The sequence below is a fragment of the Misgurnus anguillicaudatus genome, chromosome 4 (genome assembly GCF_027580225.2).
Source record: "Misgurnus anguillicaudatus chromosome 4, ASM2758022v2, whole genome shotgun sequence".
Taxonomy (NCBI): domain Eukaryota; kingdom Metazoa; phylum Chordata; class Actinopteri; order Cypriniformes; family Cobitidae; genus Misgurnus; species Misgurnus anguillicaudatus.
In genome coordinates this window covers 36,740,001-36,751,475 of record NC_073340.2, presented here as the reverse complement: position 1 = coordinate 36,751,475, position 11,475 = coordinate 36,740,001, and the positions used below count along the sequence as shown (strand labels likewise).

Genomic DNA, 11,475 nt, shown 5'->3' with positions numbered 1-11,475 from the left:
CACAACAAATATTTCTTCTGCAAAGATAAATTTAATATGCCTTTAAAAAGGCTTATGTCTGTAAAAACTAATGAAAATAAAACAGTTAACAGTCTTTACTGTATGAATTAAATATACACGCATTCGTATGAAGTACAACAGTTCTTTAGTGAAGAGCAGAGAGAGTGATTTTATTGAGAGATGAATTAGGTAACTGTAGCTTTAAGACTTGACAGAGATCGCTCTGTTCACGTGCACTGATGACAGGCTGCTGTGTGTGCGCTCGGCGGGTGTATGCAGACGAGAGCAGCTGTGAGGAAAATTAAAGTTTAAACGCTCAAAACTTTAAAACACATGCAAATAATAAACTTTTGACATGAGGATGCAATTGTCTGCGATAGATATGTGTTGTATACGCTGTTTGATGGGGATGTGAAGACGGGTCGCGATGTTAGGACCGGACCGCGTCCTCATAGAAAATACACATATCTCTGTAAAGGCAAAGAGAGAAATGCAAATCTACACGTCGCTCATCAGCCACGGGTTATAAAAATGCTCTCACTGCGTAAAAATGGTCTCTACGTGCAGCCGCATTGAGGAGCCATATCATGACAGACAAAAGTAAACAGAAAGATCGGTTCACGAGATCGGCAAATTTAACGAGGACCAATCGAGTCATTTAATGCCATTATCGGCCGATACCGATCTGCGGCCAATCGATCGGAGCATCCCTAGTAAACGACCACCCCAACGATGAACAGGGTGAGAAAGCTAACGTTATACATCCGTGGCCGTATTTGTAAGAAATGTTTTTGTACATTGGAATTAAAGATTCCCGATTACCGAATAAAGTGCCTCTTATGCCTAGCGAAAATCACTTACATTTTGTCATTTAAAAACTCCCCGTCCAACCTGAAGAATCACATCAAGGTACGTTAAAATAATAGTTATTAAGTAAAGCCACAATGTCAATGTGATTAAACATTAGTTATCATAAGCCGTATTAGATAATTATCTGTCTAATGTGATGGCCAGGCGCACATGTTTAATAAACGTTAACATTACACCGCTGATTTCCCATGGATTTATTTAATTCACAGAGAACTCTCAACTGAAACACGCTTAACGTTAACTGTTTATGGTAACATTATAGCATAACTGCCAGCCAAATATTCCCTCCGGTAGGCTAATGTTAGATTGTTAAAAACATGTTAATCAGTGGCAGGTTAGAAAGAAAGTGTTAAGGACTATATTCACGTCTTTAAAAGCATCATACGTTTTGTCAAACTTGAGATTTCCTTTATGTTAATTAACTTAAAACTCAGTGGTTATAGGATAATGTTGTGCTAATGTTATACATTGTGAATGTACGCTTGCATTGTTGATCAAAGTCACAGTGCTTTCATTGCCACACAACGAGTTGGCATTTTTTTCTTAGTAGAGCAGCTAACTTAAAGGGATACTCCACTTTTTCCAAAAATATGCTCATGTTTTGAAAGAAATAAGTTATAATGTATTTTTCATTTTTACCTGAAGTTCATACAAAAGTGAAATTTCTGCTTTTTTATTTGATGTCAGCTCTAAAAATATGCTGTTTGCTCTTTGAACTTAAGAGAATTGTGCCTAAAAAGTGCTGAAAAAAAGACAGATTTTTATTTGATGATTGAGATTAAGAAGATAATGGGAACCCTGAATATGCTTTACCATAAGAAAGCCACAATAAAGTTCACAATCAAAGTTCTAACTGCTTGGTTTAAAAAAAAAACTTTTTACTTTTACTTCAAATACTTAAGTACATTAAATATCAGAAAATTACTTTTGATACTTAAGTACAGTTTATATCAGATACTTTAAGACTTTTACTTAAGTAATATTTTAAAAGTCAACTTTCACTTCTACCAAAGTCTTTTTCTAGTACAATACTTGTACTTTTACTCAAGTACTGCTTTCTAGTACTTTATACAACACTGTACATGGGTCATGATACGATACGTATCACGATACAATACAATACGTTGCATGTTGCGATACATTGCAATACTTTTTCAAGCTGAACAGCTCTTTGAAAGCTGCAGGTATTTTTAAATTTTCTGCCATTTTCTCACTCCCTAACTTCTGAGACATTGGCTGAATGGCCGTATATGGCATACGATACGTATCACGATACAATACAATACGTTGCATGTTGCGATACATTGCAATACTTTTTCAAGCTGAACAGCTCTTTGAAAGCTGCAGGTATTTTTAAATTTTCTGCCATTTTCTCACTCCCTCTAACTTCTGAGACATCACGATAGTTAGCTGTATCGATATTTTTGCACAGCCCTATTTATGGCCAACACACACACAAAGAAAAACTTACCTTTGATGGGATTAATATATTTTCTGGTTATGTTGTCTTTGTCCTTGCCCTTTTGTTCATGGATTTCTGCATCTTTCAGAGGATTTGGTCCTCTACTCCGATGACTCCGAATCACTACAAAATATCATGTCAAGTAAATCTTTACAGATAAACAGTATAATATTAATAAGTGCTTAAGTTGAGAGAATTTGGTAATGCTTTGTTTCAAAATGGCTGCTTTTTCATATTCATAGTTACTAATATAAAAGATTTCATCATGAGCTATACGTTATTCTTACTGAAATTGACACTGCATATATTTATTTAGTTGAATCAGTAGGGCTGTGCCGGTTTCAGAATTGGTGATGACGGTTATGACGCGAGTCAAATGTGACGGTTCGTCACATAACCGTCTGGGGGGGGGGGGGTTTGCTTGTTTAAATGCTCGTGGATTGACCCGAAAGTGTCATTTTACCATAAAATCATGAATGTCATGCCAAGTGTGTTTTAAACAGTAATGAAATTTAACAGAAAGCAATTAAATATTTAAAAAACACTGTTGCCAGAAGACTGCGCTGTCACTCTCTGCCCAGCATAAATGAATCCTCTATCTATCATTATCTTAATAATCTTCAGAGAAACAGATTTGTGCCATGGGCTTTTAATGTCTATTATTGTGTCTATATCTGTCATTACACGGACCAGAACAGCACGAAAACAATGTGGATTAAAAAGCGTCTTGAAGAGGTTTTGCTCATAAATGCATGTAAAATAAAGTAATGTGAACTTGAGATTGTTATACTGTTATTAAACTGCGCCATATGTGCCGGTGTAAAAGCACAATGGCCACGCGCGGCAAACGTTCTCCGCATACGCGCTGCTCAGTGCTCATGCTTGCGATGTGAAACCAGCATTTGAATAAACTAAACACTGATAAGCTACTTGTTCTACGTTTATTTACAATTAACAGCAAGACAACTAGCAGTGAATGTGCTTTCAGGAGAGTTAGTAGATTAACATGGGAGAATTTGAACTTGAAAAGCGGGCGGAGCCTTTCTGCGGTTAAAACATATTATGGTCGTTCATGTTTATTTGAATAATTATTTATTGTTTATTTAAATAGAAGGAAGAGATGATTTGAAAGGTATATATATTTAATATTTTAATAACACGGTTTTGTCGGTTATAGAGTTTTAATGACGGTGTTCAACTATAACCGTCGGTCTCACGGTTATATAATAACCGTCACACCCCTATGAATCAGTGTTTGTGAATTCACAATAACATTATGCATTATTATAATTTTTAATTAGGGCTGCAATAAACTATTATTTTGATAATCTAATAATCTATCGATTATTAGACCATCAACTGATCATCGATTATTTTGATGACTAATCAGTGCGTTTTGAACTATTATTCAGCTTTTTTAATCAGTTAAAGTTACGTTTTACATATTCTTACTAATAATAAATGAAAAAGAAAATCACTTCAGCATATGAAATAGTTGTTTTAATGAATTTTGGGCAGGTCATTCTCTCAAGTTTTCAGATTTCTGTCTAGATCAAATTATACACAAATGCTTTCTAAGCATTGTTTAAATATATTTAAAAATTAAAATAAACAAAAACTGAGCAGCATTACAGACAAAATATTTTTTAACCCAAACATCTCTTGTCAGCAGTATTAAGAACCTATTTTCTAAAACAGACTATAGTATCTAAAAGAGTTACTACAATAACACTATTTATTATCACTATCCAAACTCCTAGGCTCGATAAAGGCTTTAATCTTTGGAAAATAAATCATCACATTACTGTAATTATATTGGTAACATTTTATAATAAGGATCCATGAATCATGAACTGATGTAAATTAATTCTCACTGAAATATGAAGTAATGCTGAGCATGTACTAGTTATAAACTAATAATGAGTCATCATTAACTATAACATAACTCAACACATAAATTCATTGTTTATTAATTCATTAACTAACAACTAAAAAACATGTTATGTTGTACTTAATGACGAATCCTTATTAATTTATAATTAGTACATGCATTACTCAGCATTAGTTCAGGCTGAAGTAAAAATAAGTTCATTATGATTCATGGACCCTTATTATAAAGTGTAACCATTATATTATTAATGTTATTATTATTATAGGTAGTACTGCATTCTCATTTATCTAATAAAGAGATTTAGGGTATTACCTCCCACCTAAGTGCTCCAACATGCACCATGTGCTCCCGTGAAAGGCAATATCTGTCTTTTATGTATTACACACGACAGCATTCTTGGTTTTTAAGTGTTGTAAAACTTTCATTTGCACTTCGCCATAACCTGCGCTGTGTTTTTCATCCATCTTCTTCTTTCGCAGATTTGTTAGGGCTGCATTACACTCTAGCGCTACAGCGTCGTAGCGGTCAAATCACGATATTACATGCATTTATATTTGTTTAAGTCTAAATGAGATGAAAACGACCACTCGACAACAAAGATATGTGTCGACAATTTTAATTATTGTCGGCGTTGTAGACTAATCGTTTCATGGTTTTAACATATAATGCAGCCTTGGAAAACCGTCTCATAATGCTTAATGTTTTCTCATCCTTGAAATTCGCCATATTCGCCATGTTTTATGGTTACTGCCACGGGCAAAATCATGCAATCAATGTTTTTTTAATCGAGGTCTCAAATCAAATACAGAAATCGTGACATGGTGAGAAAATCGCCCGCTCCGTGGCCAGGGGAGCGAGAGACAATTGCCCCGTGTAGAGTTCACCTCAGCCAGCTTCGCTCAAACCGCGTGAACTGCGACATTAGAGAAAATTGTGCTTACTCAGATGTCAAACTACTGTATAATTAGGAGTTTGTTAAATTATCAAATAAAAAAATATATCGCAGCATTGTTTTTTTTAGGCCCCGTAACACTCTGCTGTGCCCAAGGCCACTTTATTTTACAACGATATACTGTATTTCATTCAAATTGTATTTCTTAATGATTAATTTACCACATTAGTTGAGATCTACATCATCTTTGCGTCTGAGAGCTTATTATACATTAACGTTACAGTGCTACACGCCATTGCTAGAGTTTTAAGTTATTAAATGACATCAAATGAACATTTGACAATTGAAACTAACTACGAGTTTCAACTATTTGTAAAAAATAAAAGATATTACTTACTTTTATCCCCACAGATCCAGCTGCTGCGTTTGTTCTGCTGCAAATCTCCTTGACTGTTCCGTCAATGGCACTTGGCGCGAATTTGTGTGTAATCTGGCGCGAATATGTGTGTAATATGGCGCGAATGTGTATACCACGCAATACCAATTCCCACCTACAGGGGCACTGTTCCGAGTTCACACAGACACATCATGGTTTAAGAGGACCATGTTTATAAACGTCATAAAAAAGGTAGGGAGTGTCATAACAGTAAAATAGCGACAATACTTAATAAAAGTATTAATATAGTAAACATACAAGCATTAATAATTTTTAGAATTATTATTAGTCATTAATTATAACAATTCAAATTTCCAGAAGTACGAGACCACACAAAATGGTCTCATAAACCGAATGGTCTTGTAATGCTGGTATGTAAACCTGAAAATTGGTCTCATAAACCACATATGCCTACACACACACACACACACACACACACACACACACACAAGCACGCACACAGACGCACACATCACAACATCAGCATATGTGTGTGTACAGGTGAGCCAGTATGAAGCGTCCGCGTCTGGTCACCCTCAATCACCTGCACGTGTCCAGCACTACTGACAGCTTTCATTAACACAGGCCTGGGAACAGTTATTACACAGATAAAAGCGGATCACGGCAGAGGAAATTGAATTCTGGAGGACATCAGTTCTCACGAAGAGCCCTCAGACGTCAGACAAGAGCCTCAATAAATGTCAGAGATATTTCTTCAATCTACGATAAAGGAATGAGGGCAGAACATCTTCCAGCACTGCGGATCTGAGATAAGACGACACTGAACGGTCCGATCCGATCCTGTTGGTACGTGTAAAGGGACACGAATATCCTGAACCAAAACTGCTGAGGCAGAAAATCTCCTTCAACACTTTTCAATTGATCAGACTCTGTTTGTTAAAAACACCTTTGTTAAGATAGTGTGTAAGTCGAATTTAAGCACTAGCTGCATTTTCATTCCCCTTTAAATTGTGCAAATTGAAACTAAAAATGCCTCCAATGGAAACAAGACAATTTCCCATATATCACCAAAAAGTTTTGACGCTTGGGTAAGGCGGTTTTCTAGGCAATCAATGCACATTTACAGGTCATTCTTTAAATATGACACTGTATGTTTGGTTAGAGGACAAGCCAAAAGAGGTGTTAAAGGATAAATGCAACTTTATAAGACTTTGTAAACATCTAAACATGCAAGTGCTATATAGTTTTTGACCTTATTTGACCAAACCACCTTTCCAAACACAAATGGATGAGGTGATGGTCGTCATATAAACAGGAAGTCTTCTTTCAGTCACACACGATTGGTTCATTCGTTCTTAAACTGCTATGTGATGATAATGTCTGTAATTACAGTGATTGGTTTATCCTGCAGGCTAGAGACGCTGGATTTCCTCCATATGGACTTCACACTTGTGCCATCTTAACTCCTCACACCAGATGAATAATGCTGGTAATTAGTGGGTTTTCCTGGCAGTAAATTTAGTCTAAATGAGGATGAATGGCTCATTATCTTAATTACCATTGGCCTAATAGTGTAGGAGTTATTGCAGATATGTAAAAGTCTCTGTTCAACACAATAACACAAAGAAAGAAAACAGAATTATAACAGATTAAAAGTTTTAATTACCGTGATCATTCAGTTCTAAACCTCATATGACAGGTAAACAAGTCATCTAACGCATAAACGTATACACATAGACAAGACAAGTGATGAAGATAGACAGAAGCTGTAAGGATTCGTCTGCCAGATAGATTGAGTGTTTTGAGCAGGAAGTGTCCATTTGGATGGACAGACGACTGTGCATCATTCGGAAAGCCTTAACCAATCAGACGTGTCAGATGAGGCCACACCCACAGCACACAAGTGCTTTAAATGCAGCCCAGATCAATCATCAGTGATCTGTCTAATAAATGTTTACATTTTAATCTGTGGTGGCCTGTAATGTTTCAAGTCATCTGAACAACAAGCAACTACAAAGCAACCTAGGGCTGTCATGATTATGAAATTTGGCCGACGGTTAATTGCCTAATAAATTGTGGCGGTTATTTTTTTCTTTGTTTATGAAATCATTTTCACATATTGTTGTGATTATTTAAATTAAATATTTTGTACGGTTTACCTGGCAGTAAATATTAATACACATAACACATATTTAAAAGTAATCTGATACTGTCTCGTTTATACATGCGCTGCAGCTCCCCCTTGTGTTTTTAGAGAGATGTGCAATCATTGCGGTGATCTGAAATCATCACGATGAGGTCAAACAATTGCGATGAGACTATTATTTAATCATTGTGACAGCACTAAAGCAACCTGTAAGCTACAATAACAACCAACCTCAATAGCACACAGTAGCAATGCCCTGGCATTTCATTTGAATACACAATGCTAACAGGTCACATACTAAAGTCATAAATAATAGCTGCTGTCTAGCCGAACATCATTCACCTTCAGTCTGTGCATCCGGCCACATTCAAGGACTGAATTACGTTATTGACAGGTAATCTCCATTAACAGAGATCTATTGTTAGTGTAAGGTCAGGACAGTTATGAAAGCACGCCATTATATTCACTGTAAAGGGCTGCCTGACAAACTCATCATCATAATCTGACGATACACAACTAAATCACATAAAGAAGTCTAGATTTTTTTTAGAAAAACTTTCCATAAAGAAAGATGGAAATATGCAATTTCTGAATGCAGAACTTCTCAGTCATAAAAAATATTTATTACCATTTTTGTACAAAACACAAAGAACATATTCCAAAGATTGCATTAAAAAACATCTCAAATAGTTGTGTTAATCTGCGGTATAGCTCTTTGAACTCTACAGTATGTTCTCTTTCCCATTGGAAAATCATAAGACAAACTCAAGAGCTCTGGGTTTCATATTATTATTCATTCACAGACAAATTACTAAGTGCACAAATCTCTGCAGAAAGTCTCTTCAAAGGGCACATCAGGTCTTTATTGATGTAAACCATACAGGAATGCTGTTGCTAACTGTAGCCGACCATCTATCAGTCCTTCTGCCTCTTTAGTGGTACAGTAAATCTCTTTGAACGGGCCGGGGACATTTAAGTGGAACCTTAACAATACAGGGATGTCCGAAAGTTTGAGTTCTTCTTTGGTATCAACGTAACGCCTATGTTTCTCCTGCAGGTCAAAGGTTATAAATCACAGACCTGTTTTGTGTCTTCCTGTTTTTAGAGTGTTTACTGCAACCGTGACGTCATCACTGACACCGGCTGGTCATTTTAAACCTGGGGCCTCATTTATAAAATGCTGCGTAGAAACCATCCTACATTTGATCTTACGATCATTTTTAAAAAATGTGTTAATGTGATTCATAAACCGAACTTGCGCACAGAAAATGCGCGTACCCCTTTTTTTCAGATGTGAAATTTATAAATCGCAAATGATCTTGAACTTGTGCACAGTAGAGCAGTTTCTAACCTCCGACTTTAAGCGATGCCTAATTAATGTCATAGACATATAAAAAAGCGCTTGTCAATGTTTAAACCCAATTTCGAGCAGCAAGAATGGCTTATATTTCCAAAAACCTGCAGCAATCGGACAAGCAATAAATATGGACTTTCCCGTGGATTTTTGCGTATGCACACTTTACGATTAAATCTGTGCATATGCACACTTTATAAATGAGGACCCTGGGCTCTGTCTAACATCAGCTCTTTAAGGGCTGCTAACATCTTTCCAAAAATGTAATTTAAAAATATAATTGCTTGTCATTTTGTTGTTTTATTGTGCATGAACTCAGAAATACAAATGATAAACATGTTTTATCAATTTATTTCAAATTTATTCAAAGACATTTGTATTTTTAATCACATTTCTTTAGTTGATATTTGTCATCTGTGTGCCCCAAATTATTTGATTTTTGGACTGAAATATTTAAAACTTTGGAACATGCCTTCGCCACGCATAGACCCTAATGCAAATCCACTTTTGGCCATTTTTTGGTTAGTAGTTAATGTCAGCCTTCTGGTAACAGTCCAAAAGGGTTTAGTCTTTACTACTTTACTAGCAAGATGTCTCATTCTTTTAAAGTGAAAGCATGTCTCACCACCCCTCTTGATACACGGCTAAATGAGATATTAATCTGAGCATTAAATGTTATTCTTTTAATGAGCTATTTAAGCAAAATTGTTTATTTTTGTTTTATTTTTAACTATTTTTATTATTTCTCCATGGGAAGTTATAGGTTGTTGAGGAAGAGAGAGTTTTTCAGTAATAACATTGACTAATAACTTAATACATGAAATACAGACAGAATGTCATCTGTGTGAAGTTTCTTTGACCGTATATCTGTCTTAGTTAGACAAGCGACAGACAGACAGACAGTTTTGACTTGTTTCCTAATGTATACGTGATACATGAAATCTACAAATGATAACATCAAATTTATGAAATTATTATTCAATGTTATTACTTGCTCTACCACTGAAAACACTTCTCTCCCCCTGCTTCTCATGGAGGAATAATAAAAAAAAAACAATTTTACATAAACAACTAATTAAAATAATAACATATATTAAGGCTCAAATTAAGTTTTAAGAGAATTAGTCATCCGATAATCCAAAAAGAGACGCCAGACCTTGTCAAAAGTCTGTAAACCTGTGAGAGTCAAATTTTTTCCGAGGGGCAATCTTCCGATCTCTCAGATGAAGCCAATACGGAAGTGATTTAAACTGCAATTCAGCCAAAAGGGAGTCAATTCCCATAGACCTCCATGTTAAAATGACCAACTTTACAGTAGAAAATAAAAACAAAAAGTGTTTTTGGTCTGTATAGCTAATTTTGCCCTTTTATGACAACTGTGAGGGGGTGAATTTTTTTGTCAAAAACGATCTACAGAAACCTATGGGTGACGTGACGGACACTACGTCCATCTTTTTTTACAGTCAATGATTTCGTCCAGTTTAATGCAAGTAAACACCCCAGAGAATGGGGTGAGACACGCTTTCACTTCAAAAGGATGAGACGTCCCGCCAGCAAAGCAGCAAAGGCCAAAGCCCTCCGGATCGCCACCGGAAGGCTGCCATAAACCGCCAACCCAAAAATGGCCAAAAGTGGATTTGCATCAAGGTATATGGTGAATGCATCTTCCAAAGTTTTAAATATTTTTGTCCAATAATCAAAGAATTTGGGCATTTTGATTCACAACATGTGAATCAGATCTGCTGGTGATTGCTTGAACTTATTACATCATTGATAACATGCATAACATTACAGAAGGATATAAAATATATAATCATGAAAAATAACTGAGTGGTTATCATACTGTATGCAAACACTGTTGTGATGCCATAAAGTGTGTTATGTGATAACCTCATCTTTCTCTTTTGTAGATACACTGCAGTTAAATATAAAGGATTTGTCCTCTGGTTTCTCTGGGACCGCTGTGAGATGTTGGTGTTGAAAAGCTTTTAGCATTCAGTTTCCCTGTGGAAGACCGAGCTCATCATGTACCTGCTGACAGAGACAGACAGACTGTCATCTGTGTGAAGTGTCTCTGAGCGTTTCTGTCACAGGTGCTGAACACTTAGACAGGTGACAGACAGACAGACAGATTTTTTTTACTTGTTTTCAAATGTCTAAACACCATTAAACAAGATAAATGAATAAATACAGCATTTTCCATACTCTATTGGCCTCTTTTAATAATAAGTGTCACTATGTTTTGTTACATTAACGCTTAAAACACAAAAACAGGATAAGCCAGTAGGGTAATGTCTTCATGATGCTGTAAATGCAAAAGTTAAATCATAATTCTAATTGAAACAATTTCATGCATAAGTTTAATATGAAATACTTTCAACCCCAAGTATGAAAAATATTGTACTAATATGGATGCTTGTCCTAACAAATAGTACTTACAAACTAGTGCTAATAATGAAGATT

The 11,475-nt window shown here is 35.7% G+C and overlaps 1 long non-coding RNA gene across 3 annotated transcripts in view; it reads right to left on the bottom strand.

The window, feature by feature from the left end:
- The window catches only part of LOC129421070 (uncharacterized), a 249,707-nt gene that overhangs the window by 162,527 nt on the left and 75,705 nt on the right, over positions 1–11,475 (bottom strand). The window lies entirely within an intron of this gene.